Genomic DNA, 18,459 nt, shown 5'->3' with positions numbered 1-18,459 from the left:
GGTTTGTACATACTTCACAATCATAATATATATATGATGCATAGGTTTTAGACTATTATTTATCATGGCTGTTCATTATAGTGTTGTTGGAGATTTATATACATTCCATTGCCAGAATGACTTAGATTAGAATATTTTAGAATGAGAATCGGTATTTTTTAAATTAAAAAAGAAAACAAAACCTTCAAGTGCAGACATATTTGAGAATTATGACCTAGTTCCTACATATTAGGAATTACATGAAAGCTGAGCACTGGTGGCTTATACCTGTAATCCTAGCTACTCAGGAGGCTAATGTTTATGGTTCAAAGCCAGCCCAGGCAGGAAAGTCCCTGAGACTTTTATCTCCAATTAATCACAGAAAAAGCCAGAAGGGGTGCTGTGCTCAAGTGGTAAATGCTAGCTTTGAGTAAAAGTATTCAGGGACAGTGCGCAGGCCCAGAGTTAAAGCCCCAGGCCCAGGAAAAAAGAATTATATGGAATACTTAAAAACCAACAAACCTGGAAATCTTAGTAAAGTTGAATGAGTCAAATTCCAGGAAAGGAGTTGTAATAGTGTGTCTCTTAAAAGAATTTCTCTGATTTGTTGTGTTTCTGGGTCTCTATTAAGAAAATTTCGGCCTACAAAGGAGGCAGCAATGCTTGATCAAAGAAATGTACTCATTATCTTGCCCATAAAATTGTAACCCCTCTATACGGTATTTTCACAATTAAAAAAAAGAAAAGAAAAAGAAAATTTCGCTCTCTGCCAAGGAGCCCTAGAGTTTCTCCTATTCCATCCTGCAATGTTTTCAGAGTGTCTGCTTTGACTCCAAGGTCTTTGATCCATTTGGAGTTGATTCTGGTGCAGGGTTTTCTACAAGTGATTAACCAATTTTGCCAGCACCATTTACTGAAGTGGCTGTATTTTTTCCATTCTATTTTTTAACTCCCTTATTGAAGATTGGATGGCTATAGGTCTGTGGGTTCATTTCTGGGTTTTCAGTTCTATTCCATTGGTCCTGAGGTCTGTATGGTTTCCCTTATTTGCAATAACTAGTATATGTCTGAGACAAGCAGAATCGGTCAGATAAGTTGATGTTAGGTGAAATGAACCCTAAAATAAGGATTCAAATGGTTTTTCTTTCTTGCTATTGTTTCTAACATATTTATAAGATGATTTCTTTGTTGCTTTGTATGTCCTTCCCCCACAGTATAACCCCTGTTTTCGCTGTATTTTATGTTGATATAATTTGTGGAGGGGAAGGAAATAAAAACAAATTGTTTAAATAGAGATACAGGTGGACCCATTGCAACAATGAAATGTATAAGACATTATGTCAAAAAATGAACTTTACAACTTTGGCGGGCGGGGAGGAGGGTGGGAGGGCAGGGATGGTAAGGGGAAACAAAGGAGGAGGCAGCAATGCTTGATAAGAAATGTACTCATTACCTTGCTCATGTAATTGTAACTCCTCTGTATGGTATTTTCACAATAAAAAAAATTAATTAAAAAAAGAATTTCCCAAGTTTTCTGAAGCATGTCTGGGATTTTAACAGTAATTTTTGCAGTAACATTTTAACAGTAACATTTTCTCAGCGACATAAATTAAGGGCTGCAAATCTGAATTTTCTGTTATGTGGATTGAAAGGAGATATATATGTCTTCTTTATAACATATTTGGAAGTTAAGCTGTTCTTTGATCATTAAGAAAATTGACAATGGTCTCCTATCCAATAATAATTTATCTCATTGCTAATCAGTGTTGACTTACAGATAGCTGCCCTCTTGCTTTGTCCTTATGACTTTTTCTTGGTTCTTGCCTATCCTTGGTATCCCTTTGTATGTACTAGGCTTCTTGAGGTTGAAATAGGGCCCATCCTAATAACTTCATTTTAACTTCATTTTTTAAAGGCCTTCTTCAAATATAGTCATCTGTGGAGGTATTGAGGTCAGGGCTTCAATTAATTTGAGAAGAGACACAGATTTGTAATGATGAGTTCAAAATATTCTTGTATATAATGAATATTATTTAGTGGCATCTTTAGAGCATAATAATGGGATGTAATACACTGCTTAGATTTGTGACTTTTGGTTTGTTATGACTAGTACTGTGTGTTTATTTATTGGTACATCTGAAAGATACATTATTTAGTAAAATAGTTGTTTATCTGGGGGAGGTTATTACGTTATTGTATATTACTTATGCTATAATTTTTTAGAGGCTGAGAATTGAACTCAGGGCCTCAACTATATATATACTTTTCCTTCATTCCTATTCACTGTGACAAAGAAACAGATTGTACTGTGTCAGAATCATATTTCTATCATTGTATAGTCACTAGAAAGCTCTAATGATAGAGTAGATAAGTGTTGTAGAAGTTTAAGTTATTCTTATTTTCTCAGAAGAAATAATAATGATTAGTACTAGAGCCATTGTCTAAAGTCTTATTACTCAAAATACATTAAAATGAGAGAACCACCTCCAAAACTGAAGTATATTAAAGAGAGTGCTTATGTAAAGTTCAAAAAGGACTTAGATTGTATGTTTTTAATTTGGAGGGGTCACCTTTTTTCTCAATGTAATAATGTACTATGTTTTGATTTTATGATGTTGTAAGTTATATCACATCACATATATAACTTTTTATTTAAAGTTTTCAGTACATACAAGTTCCTTTACATGCATACAAAAATAGTAAATCATTTATTGATACTGCTGATGAGGCACATGAATAAAGGTGTGATCTGTTATACACTAATGCTTAACCATACCTGTAGAATATGATAACTTGTAATAGTGTTTAGATGTGTGACCTTTTATAAAGTATTTAGAAAAAGAGTTGTGGATCTGAGGGGGAGTTATACACTTGATATAAGTATACACACATATATATTTGAGAAATGTTATACGGTATCAAATCATATAATTTTCCATAATTTTTCAAGTTGATTTCAAAGATGAATTTTAATACAAACTTGTAACTTTATGCACACACTGGTAGCTAGAGAGAAAGAGAGGCTATATACAAACAATAAAGTATGTTTGATGAAATTAATTGAAGTTAATAAAAGGAAAGTTTGTTTCTATAATTTGACTGATTGCAGGCTTATGTTGTTTACTCTAGTGAGATTACTTTTTTGTGTCTCTTTAGGTTTTCTATTACCATCTAGTTGTTTTAAAACATATATACAAAAGAAGATATGGTTACTTTTCTTTTGGAACCTAGAAAGCCTTTTTCATGGAACTTAATTCATTTGGAGGAGATACATTAATCAGTAATTATCAGAAGATATCTCTGAGAGTAGTTCTGCATGAATATATTAAAAAAGAGCTTAAGGAATGTCAGGGGAATCAGAAGGAGAGGAAGGGTTACCGATAAATGAAGAGGATCAAAGGACATTGCATTGATGTTGGGCACCTGTGGTTCACTCTTGTAATCTCAGGAGACTGAGATCCAGAGGATCAAGGTTCAAGGACAGTTCAGGCAGAAAAGTCTACAAGATGGTCTCCAACATAACCAACAAAATAGCAAGAAGCATGGATCAAGAAGCATGGTAGAGCACCAGCTGAGCAGGCAAGCCGAGTGAGAACAAGAGCAAAAAACCCTAAGTTCAAGCTGCTTAAAAGCAAAATAAAATGAGACAAAAGAGGAAAAATGCAAGAAGAGGGGAAGAATAGTATACGCAGAAAATTTGTATTTGATCATAGTGCACTGAGTGCATGTGTTGAAATATCACAATGAAACCCCTTCATATTACAAATGAATGCTAGTTCAAAAATAATCTACAGAAAATAAGAAGTGCTTGTTAATGTGTAGAGGAAGGCTTTGGGTAGCGATACTGAAAGCTCAGTTGATGGGAGATTATGAAGTAAGGTTAACTAGATTTGGGTGATGGACAGCTGAGAAGAGGGCAGAGAATTCCAGACAAAGTTTATGATGAGAAATATATTTGGTGAATTTGAGAGGCCTCACAAATTGTATCAGGCCTCACAAGTTGTATCACTGAGGAGTTGTCAGAGGGAAATGAGTGACTAATGTAGTAAGATAGGGCCCAGTATGGCTAAGTAATTTTTACCATTCATCAGTGGTAAGGATTTGAATTATTTAGCATTATATAGCATTGAGAAAGGAAACATGTCAGAGGAGTGATGAATTTAGAAGTTTCATTCTTCCTACTGTATAGAGAATAATTAGTAAGGGACCAGCACCTATAAAGAAATCCAAGATGCTATTTAGATTTCTTTCTGCTATTACAATACACAGAAAAGTAGTCACTAATTTTGTTGAACACATTAGGTACTATTTTAGACCAAAGAGATATCTGTGACCAAACGTGTCTCCATCTTTGAGAAACTTTTACTTTGAGGTAGGGAGGAAAAAACCCAAATAATTAGTTAGGTAACCATATATTCTTTGTGTACTATGAAGAAAAATAGAGCAATAACAGCAAGTACTATTTAGGATGGTTTAGGTAGAACTAAGAAGGAGATAGTTGGGCACATGGTGAAAGAACTAATCTGTATATTCCTTGGTGGAACTACAGGCAGAGAACATGAGGCCAATGTGCAAAGTATAATGGGCATAGTCAAAGAATAGCAGAGGTTAGCGTGAGTACAGTGAGAAAGCAGCAGATGAAGCCTATGTACATTAAATTGTGTTGGATATAAACACTGAATTCCTTTGATACTTTTCATATAAACTCTACTAAAATTTGTTACGTCTGCTCATAGTATTTCATGAAAGAAAAATAGCAGTCTATGATTAAAACAGTTTTTATACTCGTAAAGTAGGACAAACGTACTAAAAATATTTACAGAAATTCAATGTTTTGGATTTAATTATGCCCCCTTAAAACGCTGCCTCCCTGTTTTCCAGAGTGTGAGCTTACTTGGAAGCTCAGATTATTATAGTAAGCAGTAATTCAGACTGATAATCTTTTTTTTCTTTTTGGTCAGTCGTGGGGCTTGAACTCTGGGCTTGGGCGCTATCCCTGAGCTCTTCAGCTCAAGGCTAGTTTTCTACCATTGAGCCACAGTGCCACTTCTGGTTTTCTGGTGATTTATTGGAGATAAGAGTTTCACGGACTTGGGCTAGGAAGGTGGCTCAGTGGTAGAGCACATGCCTTGCATGCCAGAGGCCCTGGGTTTGATTCCTCAGCACCATATAAGCAAAAAAAAAGAAAAAACCGGAAGTGGTGCTGTGGCTCAAGTGGAAGAGCGCTAACCTTGAGCTGAAGAGCTGAAGGACAGCGCCCAGGCCCAGAGTTCAGGTCCCATGACCGGACCCCCCCCAAAAAAAAGTTTCACGGACTTTACTGCTAAGGCTGGCTTTGAACTGAGATCCTTTCTCAGCCTTCTGAGTCATTAGAATTACAGGTTTGAGCCACTGACATCCAGCTTCATAATATTTTTGTTGTTCCTTTGTGACATTCCTAAGGCTTGAATTTAGGGCTTGGGTGCTGTATCTCAACTTTTCTTGCTCAAGACTAGTAGTTCTCCACCACATGAGCCACAAACCTCTGCCTTTTTTCTAATTAATTGGAGATAAGTATCTCATGGACTTTCTGTCCAGGTTGGCTTCAAACTGTGATCCTCAGATCTTAGCCCTCCCATTTGCAGGGATTATAGGCATGAGCCACTGGCACCTGGTGTTTCATATTCTTATGTAAAGAGGAAATTTGAATACCAAGATGCTTGTGGAAGGAGATGATGTGTACTTGAGAAGATAACTACTTATAAGCCACGGAAGGTACCAACCCTCTGATACCTCAATCTTGGATTGCTACCTTCCAGGTCTGTGGGACAGTAACTTATTGCTAAGGCAACCCAATCTTTTAGTACTTGTTATAGCAAACTAATATTAGCAAACTAGTACAGGTAAAGAGCAAAAATTTTCTGTTTCCACTCTCTTCATACCTTCCCCATACTTAATAAAGGGAAAAAGTTATTAGGAAACTGTATGTTCATTTAGTTGCCTGTGTGTGTTTCACTAATTTCCTAATAAATTGTGGGGATTTTTTTTTGAGAAATGTAGAATTAAAACATAATAAGCAACAAAAACTAGTGCAGCACCATGTTTAGTTTCTTGTCTTCCAAGAAAGTTTCACCTCTAAATCTCTTAACTGCCATACGGTAGGTACCATACAAGTTTTCCCTGACAAAAATTAGCCTCTTGTTTAAAAGTTTTCACCAAACTTATGATTGATTTTTCGATTTCATAAAATATTGAAATATAACTGTTTCAATTACTTCAAGGTATTTTTGGGGAAAAATGCTACCACTTGGTGGCAGTACATAGCTTAAAAATGAACTAAATTTTAACTATGCACTGTTAAACATAAATGATTTAATTCAGAGGGGAACTATTTGATACAATCAACTTGATAGTATAAGTGTTTGGTTCTTACTTTATAAGTAAAACAATTGTTACTACTGTAAAGTAGGATTTTATCAAAATGTCACTGAATACAAAAATTAAAGCAAGGCATAGTTTAGTATGTAAATTTTTTATAGAAACCTTCAGGCATCCTTTATCATTGTTAAGACAATGATACTTTTAGTCTAAATGTACAAAAATATGTCAGTATTAGAAACAAGATATCTTTATAGCATATTACAAGGTGGAATTTTCTTTTATAAAGTGAAGAAGCTGATCTGTAAAAAGGGGTTTCAGTTCCACCTATCAGTTTATGTATAGAATGCTTCTTGGTCAGTGCCCTTCCACTATCCCCCTTCTCACCTATCCCAATGCTACTCATCTTCTCAAGTTTCCTCATTACATATGTACATTGAATATCATAACTATATTTGTCGCCCAGAAGCTGAATTGTTAGAAAGTAAGGTAAAAAATATTAGGAAGGCAAAATTTTATCATACTTAATTATGTTTCTTGCAACTTATGGAAAGCTCAGATAATTCCCCGCCCTCTCCCCCGCCCAAGTATGAGGCTTGAACTCAGGACCTGAGTGCTGTCACTGAGCTTTTTTTGCTCAAGGCTAGGGCTCTACCACTTTGAGCCACAATTCCATTTCTGCTTTCTGGTGGTTAATTGAAGAGAAGAGTCTTACATTTTCCTATTCCTGCTGGCTTTGAACCGTGACCCTCAGATCCCAGCCTTCTAAGTAGCTAGGATTACAGGCATGAATCACTGGTGCCTGGGTTCAGATAATTCTTTTTCAAGATTTTAAAAGTCATTTTATTTAACTGGACAAAGTGTAATTGAAATGTAAGAAGTAAAAATTGATTGTGTTCACATAGTTTTAACTCCTAAATAATATATAAAACTGTAGTGAAGCATTTGTGTAGTGTCTTGTTTTTTAGGTTACATATATAGGATTTTAAAGACCAGGGTCATAATTAAATGCTAGCAAGTTTGATGCCCTGGAGAAAGAGAGGAGAGAGAAAAGAAAGAGCAAGGAAAAAATACTAAAGGGAAAGAAGTAAAACACATACAGGAAAGTGCATAAAGTCTAAATATATAGCTCAGTGAATTGCCACAAGTAAACACTCCATAACCACTACAGATCAAGAAGTAGACTACTACTAAGCCACTCCTGTGGTTTCTCTTTCTCAGTCACTGTTCCTTCCTTTCCTGTAATTACCACTAGCCTTTGACTTCAAAGCATCTTTTTTGGCCTTCCTTTCAAAGTTTATTTAAATATAATTATACAATAGTGTTACTTTGTTTGTGGATTATTGTGCTCATCATTGTGTTTGGGAGATTTTTTAATGTTTTCTTTCTATATTTCTTTCTGTATTTTCATTGTGTACATACTCCAATTTACAGATAATTTTATTCAGTAAATCTTACTACATGTTATTAAAGTCCTCTATATACTTACTTTTTAAATCTTGAGTTGTTTACCTTGGAGCTACTCCATAACTCCTAATATGTTAGTTTATTGTACCTGTAATTCACTCTATGATTGTATAACACTTTTGTAACCTAGGACTTTTGGGTTAAATAATGCTGTCATGAGCATCCTTTTGCATGTTTCTTGTGCACATGTACAACATTTCTGCTGGGTGTATACCAAGAGCAGAACTGGACTATTGATACCTGTATGTTTAAACTTAGAGAGAAACACAAGAATTGTTTTTAGAATGATGGGGTGTATGACTTCTTCAACTGCATATCATGGTTCCTCTTGCTCTGTGTCCTCACCAATGCTTTTGGTCCTTTCAGAGACTGCATTTGCCTGATTTCAAATGAAATTGAGTACCTGTCATAAATGTATTGCTGTTCAAGTATCCTCTTTTGTGAAGTTCCCCTCTCTCACCACTGTTTTTTTTTATAATTACTGTTTATTCCTCTGTGTAAATTGGGATTTCTGTTGTTTTCCTTTTGTTTTTAGGAGTTTTAATATATTACAGATAGAAATAGTTATATTTGTTAGAAAAACATAACCCACTTTGTCTTGAATTCCTCCTTCCTAATGTTATCTTTTGATGAAAAGGTCTTGCTTTTAGAGTAGCCCAGTTGTCACTATGAATGCGAAGCTACTCTCTTGTGTTATGTTCTAGAACAAGGCAATTCCCCTATCCTCACTCCATATCTCCCATCCCTTAAACAGAATATTTTTAGTTTACATAGGAATATAGTGCTCTTGACCTCCTATACTGTATGAAAGTACTTAGCTTATGATGAGACTGAAAATGATATCCTAAAAACTAAAATTTTTCTAGAACATGCTTTTACATATTGTATGACATGCTTTTAGTCTAATATTTTCAGACTCTTCATACTGTAAGTTTAATTACTTTGGTTTATAGAAAACATCTACCAAGTAACATTTAACAAGGCCGGTGTTTACAGCTCAATCAAAAAATTAATATAAGGAAGACGATAAATTTGGAAACTTGCTTTGGTAATGTGATAAAAGGGTATTCTTTAAAGGGGTGATACAAAACAGTTACAGGTTCACGCCTATAATCCGAGCTACTGAAAGAGACTGAGGATCTGGAAAAGCATTGTGCAGACCTAGCCCCAGCACAAAAAATAAAAATCCAAAAACCTCACATCTCTGATTAGCCAGCAAAAAGCTGGACTAAGGTAGGACTCAAATGCTTATGAGCATCAGCTGAGAGTAAGTAAACTGAGCATTACACCCTGAGTTCTTCAAGCTCTGGTACCAGGAAAATAAAATTAAGTAAGTAATTTTAAAAAAGGAATGCTTTAGAGGTAGAGTACATTTCAGATGCAACATTCACAGCTATTTTATAAGAAAGATGATACACAGAAGTTTAGGAACTGGAAATTATCATTGATAACTCAATACCCCTTGAGAAGTCTTTCTATATTTTCATTGTGTACATACTCCAATTTACAGATAATTTTATTCAGTAAATCTTACTACATGTTATTAAAGTCCTCTATATACTTACTATTTAAATCTTGAGTTGTTTACCTTGGAGCTACTCCATAACTCCTAATATGTTAGTTTATTGTACTTCTAAAAGGTTTTGGTTTGTATTTGTAACCATTTGGTTGTAAAGAGGTTCGTGAATATTATATCTTCATGATTATATAACTTTATTAATGTATAATGCTTATCATCAGGTTCAAGGCTTTGTGTCTTAAATTCTGTTTGATTTTATGATAGTGGAGATATCTTTTTGACATAAATGTTTGTCCAATTTATCTTTCCTTGCCTTATTTTCAGCCTCTGTGTTTGATGCTTTCAGAAACAACACAAGGCAGACTTCAAAACAAATCTGAATGCATTTTGCTCAGCACATGAGCTTTTCACTTCTGTATTACTTAAATAAAGATGTATTATTTGTTTGAACTTTATACCCTCTCAATTTTATTTTCTTTTTGTTCTTTCACTATACTTTATATTTTTATTGGATTAGTCAAAGATTGGCCATTGTTTACTTCTGTGGATTAGAAATTTATATTTCATTGTCTCAGTCATTACCCTTAACATCTTAACACATTTTTTTCTAGAGTTTTTTTTTCATTTATTGTTATTGCTTTAATTCAATGACCATTAGTTTAACCTTTCAACATGAAATATTTTTGGTGTGTCTTATCTTCTCATTTCATTTGAATCATTTTTAACAGTTATTACTTAACTGGATTTAATTGTATGTTTTAGGAGTTTAACTCCTTGGGCTGGGAAGGTGGCTCAGGGGTAGAGCGCTTGCCTTGCATGCATGAGGCCCTGGGTTCGATTCCTCAGCACCACATAAGCAAAAAGAAAAAAGCTGGAAATGGCGCTGTGGCTCAAGTGGTAGAGCGCTAGCCTTGAGCTGAAGAGCTGAGGGACAGCGCTCAGGCCCAGAGTTCAGTCCCCATGACCGCCCCCCCCCCCGAAAAAAAAAGAAGTTTAACACCTTGCTAATGTTTCCTGTTCTATATCTTCATTTTCCTTTTATTCATTTCTCACTATTATTGAATATTTAGTAAGTTACTTATCTTGATGGGATTACATGAGTTGTATTTTCATATGTTAGTGGTAAATGATTAGAATCTTGCTCAGAAATGCCCATATGTTTTTGTTATACTCAAATAGCAGTTTGGCTAATTATTAGGGAATTCTGGTTTGAAAAAGTAATGTTTTCACCATCATACTAAAAATGGCAAGGAGAGGAAATACATATTTATACATTGGAATTAAAGATGCAAATTCCTACAAAGCTGGAGAAATGGTTTGAAGGCACATATTATTAAACTGGAAATATAATAGGACTTTCATGCAAGAATATTGTAGCATGTGCTAAGTATAATTCCAAATATATGTTTTATGGATAATGAAAAAAGAATAGAAGGATAAATATGACTACTAACACTGGTAACTGAAGTGAAAGAGAGGGAAGAGGATGAATGAGATTGCAACAAACATGTATGTAGATAATTATTTTTAGACAAATTTAATTTTCTAGTTTAAAAGTTTCTAGTCAGTGGCTAGTTGCTTACACCTAGCAATTCTAGCAATTCAAGAGTCTGATGTGGTTCAAACCTAGCCAGTTCTTGAGACTCTTAGCGCCAATTAACCAGCAAAAGCTAGAAATAGAGCTGTGGCGCAAGTGGTAAGAATGCCAGTTTTGAATGAAAAAGCTAAGGAATGGTGCCCTGGCCAAATTATTAGCACCCAACCCCCCAAAAAAGTGTTTTCTCCTATAAGTTTGAAGATGTATTGTGGGTTCTTACTCCTTTCTAATTTGTATTTTGTTTTTAATCTTGCTTTCTTTTCTGAAAAATAACAGAAATTTCCTTTTATTTTTATAGTTCTGAAATGTCAGGTGTGAGGACTTTTTCTTCATCTTGCTGAGCAGTAATCTGAAGATTTATAGGTTCTTGATTCTTCATACTCTTTTTTTTTCTTATTCTTCGGTTCTGCTTTCTGTAATTTCTCCCCTATGTAATATGTGAACTTATCTGTGTGTTATCTGTGTGTCTCTTATACTATTTTTACTCCGTCACCCCTTTTTTAAAAAGATGCTTTTTCTGTAGAATACTTAAGTTCACTCTAGCTGTATGTATACTCTTCAATGAACCTATTAAGGATTCATTCCTGTTGGCAATTTTTTATTTCAAAATGTTTTGTCAGCTTCCTGTCAAAAACAGATATTTTCCTATACCAGCTTAATCTGAGGATATTAAATATATGTATTTAACTCTTTATTTTTCTAGTGATTACTTTTTAATTTGAAGCTTAATGTAATTTATTTCAGTCACTATTAAGAATTACTAAAATTGTAACTTAATTTATGTGTAAACTAACAACAGTCTTGTATGCTAATTTCAGCCATTTGTGCATCCCTACACACATGCCTACTTTTGTGAAATTTTTTTCTGAGATAGTAGGTGAATGGTAAAGATTCTCAGTGGTAAGAATGCCAGTTTTGAATGAAAAAGCTAAGGAATGGTGCCCTGGCCAAATTATTAGCACCCAACCCCCCAAAAAAGTGTTTTCTCCTATAAGTTTGAAGATGTATTGTGGGTTCTTACACATTCAACTTAATTTTTCTCTGTAGGACTCTGGAATCGAAATAATTTTTAACTCCAAACTTTGACGCTATTTGTTCATTGACTTAACACTTAGTCTTATTCTGGCTCATATTTTATATACCACCTGGTTTTTATTTTCTTTTTCTGATTTATTTCACTTGACACTAATTTCTCTATTCTTTCCAGGAACCCTCGCTGTGTCTGTTGTAATTTGTGATTTTGATTTGTCAAGTTATCTCTCTTTCCTAGTCCATTTTTTTTCATTTTATTGAGATTTTTTAGAAAGAGAAGTTAAATTTCATGTTTGGTAGACCTCAGGAATCAGAAACTGTTAACTCTTTGAGTGGTCAATTCATATCCTTTTTCCTTGGAGTGCAAAGATCCCTTTACTTTGTTACTTACTGAACATCATTTCTTGGAAGCCCTGCTCCACAAGAAGGTTTCTAATTCACTTACTCTTCAGCTTTTGCCCATTTATCATGCTTATTATACCCCGGGAATGGTAAAGTTACCCAGGTTATCTTCTTCCAAAATAAATTTCTTCTTCAAAGGTTCACCTGCACTACTTGTCATTCAGCACTACTGTAGCCATTAAACATCAGAACAGAGTTCAACTTCCATGCATTTTGGAAATGAAACAAGGCAATGGCATATAGGTCATGGAGCTTTAACAATGAATGCTAAGTTTGTTCTACATGTTTTCACATACAACTGTCTTACTTAACCCCATAATTTTATAAAGTAGAATTCTCTCTTCTTTTATTATGATACAACTAATATTAAAAGTAGATGCTGTGGAGCAATTTTAATAGCAATAAGAATAATTTTTAAATTTCCTGAAGTGATACTAGTTTTATGTATGGCTTTTTTATGTATGGCTTTTTCCAGGTAGAAGTGTTCTATTGATTATTTAGGTTTCACTGAGGAGGTAAATTGGAAATAATTGGAAGAATAATAAGCCTATAATGTATAGACTTACCAATGGTCAAAATAGTCAAAATATCCACTTTTGAACCTTGTCTTTGTTTATGTGGATAGACTGAAGGAAATTCTCTTAAATTACAATTGTTTAAATAGAGTTTTAACATTTGGTTATTACTAATGACTTTGTATTTTCTAAATATTATCTAAATTACATAATTTTGTGTAATATTTGAGTAAATTTTTACAAATATTCAAATCAGAAATAAACATGTCTTATAAAACTAGAACTGAACCTGTAATGCATAAGAAATTATTAGCAGTTCTAATGTAAATTGGTAAAGTAGTAATGTTTGCCACACAAAAATAATCTCTGTAAGGATTTTAACGTAATTGTAGGGTAGTGATTATCTTGGAATAGCTTTCTTAAAAGATAATTAGATTTTTTTTTGCTGATTTTAGAAAAGGTTGAGAATTCGTTTTTTTTTGGGGGGGGGGTTCTTTTTGCTTATGTGGTGCTGAGGAATCGAACCCAGAGCCTCATGCATGCAAGGCAAGCACTCTACCACTGAGTCACCTTCCCAGCCCCATTGATTTTAGAAAAGGAAAAGTAAGTTGGATAGTTACATTAAGAAAGCTCACATTAAATAAAATATTAGTTCATAAAAGCTTAAAGCTTTGCTTATCTGTAGTGTTTTTCAAAGAATGTCACTTTCCTATCTAACAAAAAAATTTGAATACATATGTAACAGGTAAAAGGTTAAGAATTCATTGCAGGTATCAGAATTAAAGATTTGTAAAAAATTACCTGAACTCGCAATAAAATTAAATTGCCTAACAATTCATTCTGTGGATACTAATATACTTACTTCCCCCCCCCACACACACACCCTCTTCTTCCTGATGAATATTCTGTTGGCCACTTTTTCAAATAATAGAATAGTTTCATTCACACTGACAGATACTAACTTTAATGTGCCTTGATCCAGAACGCCTTTATCCCATGTGATCCACATTTTGAAGGTAGAAGTGTCATTAGCAGCAACATTGAACATTCCTGGCTTTTAATTTCTTAGAACCAATTCCTTAGTTTTCCTAAATAAACACTAGGTAAATAGACATCTTCCTTACCTCTCACTGATGATTGCTACATTTGTTGGCACAGTAGAGTTTTTTAATAATGTATTTTTAAAATTTTATTGTCAAGGTGATGTACAGAGAGGTTACAGTTACATAAGTATGGTAGTGATTACATTTCTTATCTAACTTGTTACCCCCGCCCTCATTTTTTCCCTATTTCCCTCTCCCCTCAATCCCCCACCCTAGGTTTGGCACAGTGGTAGTGAAATTCGATCTCCTTTAGAATTATTTCTCTCTTGAAGACATTCATTTCACATGTACATGTAATTATATAATCTTGGCCTCACCATTTAAGAGTATTTTCTGTTTTTGTAACTATAAGCATATGCTTTGTTTTCCTAGGACTTTTAACCTTATTGCTTCTTTTGCACTTACTAGACATATTTAGAAATGTGATGTATTTCTTTATATTAAACATCAAAAAACTAAGCATTGACAACAAACTCATCTCAGACTTAGAATAATACCAAGACTATAAGTAAAATGACAGTTTATAATAGTTAATACTCATGGTCAGTGGAGGGCAAAGTTGACACCTTATGTTTGAAATGTGAGATTAATCTGTTGTAACTAGGGTTGGTACCTTCAAAGTATTTTAAAGATTTGGCTACCTATATTTACACTATTCATTTCACAAGTGGGGTCAAACATTTTATAAGTTTGAGAAACACGCAGCAGCATCATTCAATTTTAGCATTGTTTCTTGTTGGAGCCACTGTGCCTGTCACTCACCTTGTCAAACCCAAGATCAGCACCATTATTTTCTGATTTTATGAACGTGTAACGAATAAAAGCCATTTCATGCTTAATATAACTTAGCATTCTCCATTGGGTACAACTGTTTATTGGCTTGTGTCTTCCGTTTACAGTACTCTTCATTAAGAAATTAACCTTTAATTAATGAATATTTGTCTTATTACTACTGTTGATTCTCATTGTTATATAATTTTGCTAAATTGTTAGTTATGCATTTGTAGTGCAGCCTATCCCATAATCCTTATGTTATCTATAGCAATGTTTCCCACATAGCAGCAGAGTTTTGAGAGTTTTCTTGATATTCATAATTCTGTGACCTCAGTGTATTGTCATTTACCACCATATGTCTATTGCTAGTCAGCTTGCTGACTAAAGGATTATTTCATGTAATTGTGAATCGAAAGAGTTGAAGATTGTGTAGTGAGTGCAGTTCTCTAATTTTTAACTCATTATTTCACATTGTGTTAAGTATTAAAATGTAATATAAAGATGTATGGTACATATTAGGAAAGATGTTAGAAATCAATCCCATATTCCTTGTATAGTGTACCTGACAAATAGTCTACCTGCTGAACCATTCTTTCTTGCTCTTCTACATGTAAAGCGGCCCTTTGCAGTGTTGAAGGATTCCTGTTTCTAGTTTTTTAAATTGTGAGCCTAAGTTCTCATATATATGTTTTGAACACACTGATTTCTTCTTTCTATATGACTTCCAAATATTTGAAGGTTGTTAATTGTATGGGTTGTTATGTTAAGCATACCACCTTGTCTCTTCATTTTATTGTATGGCATGATTTTCAGTCACCCTTATACATGTGTGTGTTTTAGTATTTTCAATACAATGTCCACAATAGAATACTACCTAGGTGAAATGATTATGTAGTATTCTCTTTCTTCTTAGGGACTGTCCAATGGATGAGAAATAGGTTAATAAATTTGTATTGTATGTATAGGCTTACATACTGTACTAATTTAAAAGTAGCTAATTAAGATTTGTTTTGCAATTAGGATGACAGTTGTGAATGGCTCTCTCTTCTTGACCTGATCTCATACATTTCTAAGCGAAATTGTCATATATTCTTAAGGGTAATTTAAATGAACATAGGTTTTGTGAAAACCTGACAGATACTAACTTTAACTCAGCTAGTGGGCAACAGCATAATTTATTTATAGCTGTGTAGCATTCTTGCTAATAAACTAATGTATAACAAGAGCAAATTACACTATATTTTTGTGTGAAATTATACTACATGACAAAGGTTGGCATTATGTAATAAGGACCCACAAAATGTTAACCTACTTGCAATAAATACAATTTATAATGTACATAAAAGAATGGAATTAAGCTAATTTTCTATAAAAAAGAATTATTTATGAACAGAAAGTGGACAGCATAGATTTGATGACAGGAAGGTTGTATCTAATCTGAATTACTGAGTGACCTAGGAAGCTTGCTCAGAGGGATTACAGAATAATTATGTTAATATGCAATTATCACCTCATTTCTTCTGTAGTAACCTCAAGATGTAGTGTAGTGAGGGTGTTATAGCAAGTGCTGATAGTTTGCAAAAATACTGATGTTTGAGATTTCTGAGACAATAAGTCTAGCTTGAGGCATATAAGTGATGATCTGTCATCTTGAAGACAGATCTGACCTTTGTACTTTTTTTTAATGCTCACAGTATATAACTAGAGGCAGTTATAGCTGTAGAACTCATTATTATTGTCTGGAAACTGAAATATGTTTTATGTAGATTTTAAATTCCCATTTGCAGCTTTTTTTTAAAGTATGAATTTTTAAAAGAACATCTTTAAATTCAGTTAAAGGAAAATTCTACAAATGTGTGAGTGTATGAGGAAAGATTTAATAATGGTATCTAAATATTGTTTTAAAAGACTAATTGTAACAGAAAGTTAATTGAATATTCAAATTTAGAGAATCCAAACAACATAGCATTATGATTTATTTTAAATTTGTTAGCTTTTCTATTTAAACTTATAGATAAACTTGTCTTCAAACATGTCACTTTTGTTATGGTAATATAAGCTGATATTGATGACTTTGTTTTATATATGTGTGTGTGTGTATATATATATATATATATACACACACACACATACCTACACACACACACACACACGTGACCATGTAGAGCTACTTGGAAAACTATGACAGTATAAAATTAGCTTATAGGTCAAATGCTGTCTACCTAGAAGCTACATAGCCCTCTATGAATTGAGGGAAGTAAATGTCAGAATTCTTAGCCTGTTATTTAGTGCTATAGAGCTTGATGATCCATTGTTTTTCATTGTGTCTCTGCAACAGCTGTGATGACTACTGCTATTAAGAACAAAAATATTTGGAGCATTTTATAGTGTGTATAGAGTGTATTCTGAAAACTAAACTAGGAAAAATTTTTGTTATTCCTAAAATACTAGACTACTGAATCCATTTCATATATTTTCTAACTGATGCAATAGAGACTCAACATTAATGTGCTCCTAGGAATAGGAAAGCCTTGCCACCATAAAAAAGTAAAATTTAAGATTAAGCTATATTTTATTATGTAGTTGTCAAGGAAAATTTTGTTGTCTAATCTTAACAATAGTTTTAATAATATATAATTAGGTATTTTGCTAGAGATTTGCTTCATAGATACAATACCTATGATTGCATGTGCATTTTTTAGTGTTTTGGATAAAATAGTTTGGTGTCTTCAAAATGTGCATTTATGAAAAGCTCTTACAGCCATTCTGGTAATGAGGATGCAGTCTCCAAGCCGACATGGTATTCTCATAGTTTGTCACCCTGCTGTTCAGGGGGTACCAATGAAGTTGCTTTAAATGGAAAGCGTCTGTTCCATCTCTGAACCTCTAACACCAGAACAGATGGATGGAACATAGAACATGGAAGGTTTTACCTCTGAGGTGGTAACAGTGAAGCCACTCATTAACACTGAATTTACCACTTCGTTAGCAACGTTGCTTCCTGTTGAGAAAAGCTAATACAGCCTTTCAAATTGACTGAGCATATATTTGTCTACCTCTGATTATAATAAATAGGAACAGAAAGTGTCATTCAAGCTAGTTTTTTTTTTTCTTAAATGTCATCCACTTCAAATTTATGAGATTGTTACAATTGAGGTGTTTTACTACTACCTTACTGAGAAATACCAGGAATGGCAGAATAGTATCAAAACTCACTTTTTGTTGTCATTTGCATACTGCATCCTAACACATGTTTATGTGCTGCCCATTTTTAACTTCTGTGTTTGTGATGTAGAAACTCCTGCTGGGTGCTACATTAGCACCATTTTGGGGTGATATCATTGAATATGATCTTATTGGAAGTCTATTTTTATTACTTTGGAAGTTTGCCAAACTCACAATTCTAAAATGTGTGAGGGATGGAATAGTGATTATTGATATAAATAATATCAAAGAAAGATATATATAATTATTATAGTAATTGTTATATTAAATATTCAATGGAAAGAATTAGGTCATATGTATGAGGGTTTGTTTTAAGTTAAGAAATTAGGAAGAAAGGTCTTTAAAATAATTGTTTGATTCTTGAACTGGGTTTAATATTTTATAAAGCATGAAATTTATACTATAAAAGTAGAAATTTATTTAAAATGTCATAATCTCTAAACAGTGAATTGTAAACTCCTGTTGCCTTGTTTTTGTGTGAATCCAGAA

Source organism: Dipodomys ordii, unplaced genomic scaffold (genome assembly GCF_000151885.1).
Source record: "Dipodomys ordii isolate 6190 unplaced genomic scaffold, Dord_2.0 Scaffold39, whole genome shotgun sequence".
Taxonomy (NCBI): Eukaryota; Metazoa; Chordata; class Mammalia; order Rodentia; family Heteromyidae; genus Dipodomys; species Dipodomys ordii.
This window is presented reverse-complemented; position numbering follows the sequence as displayed.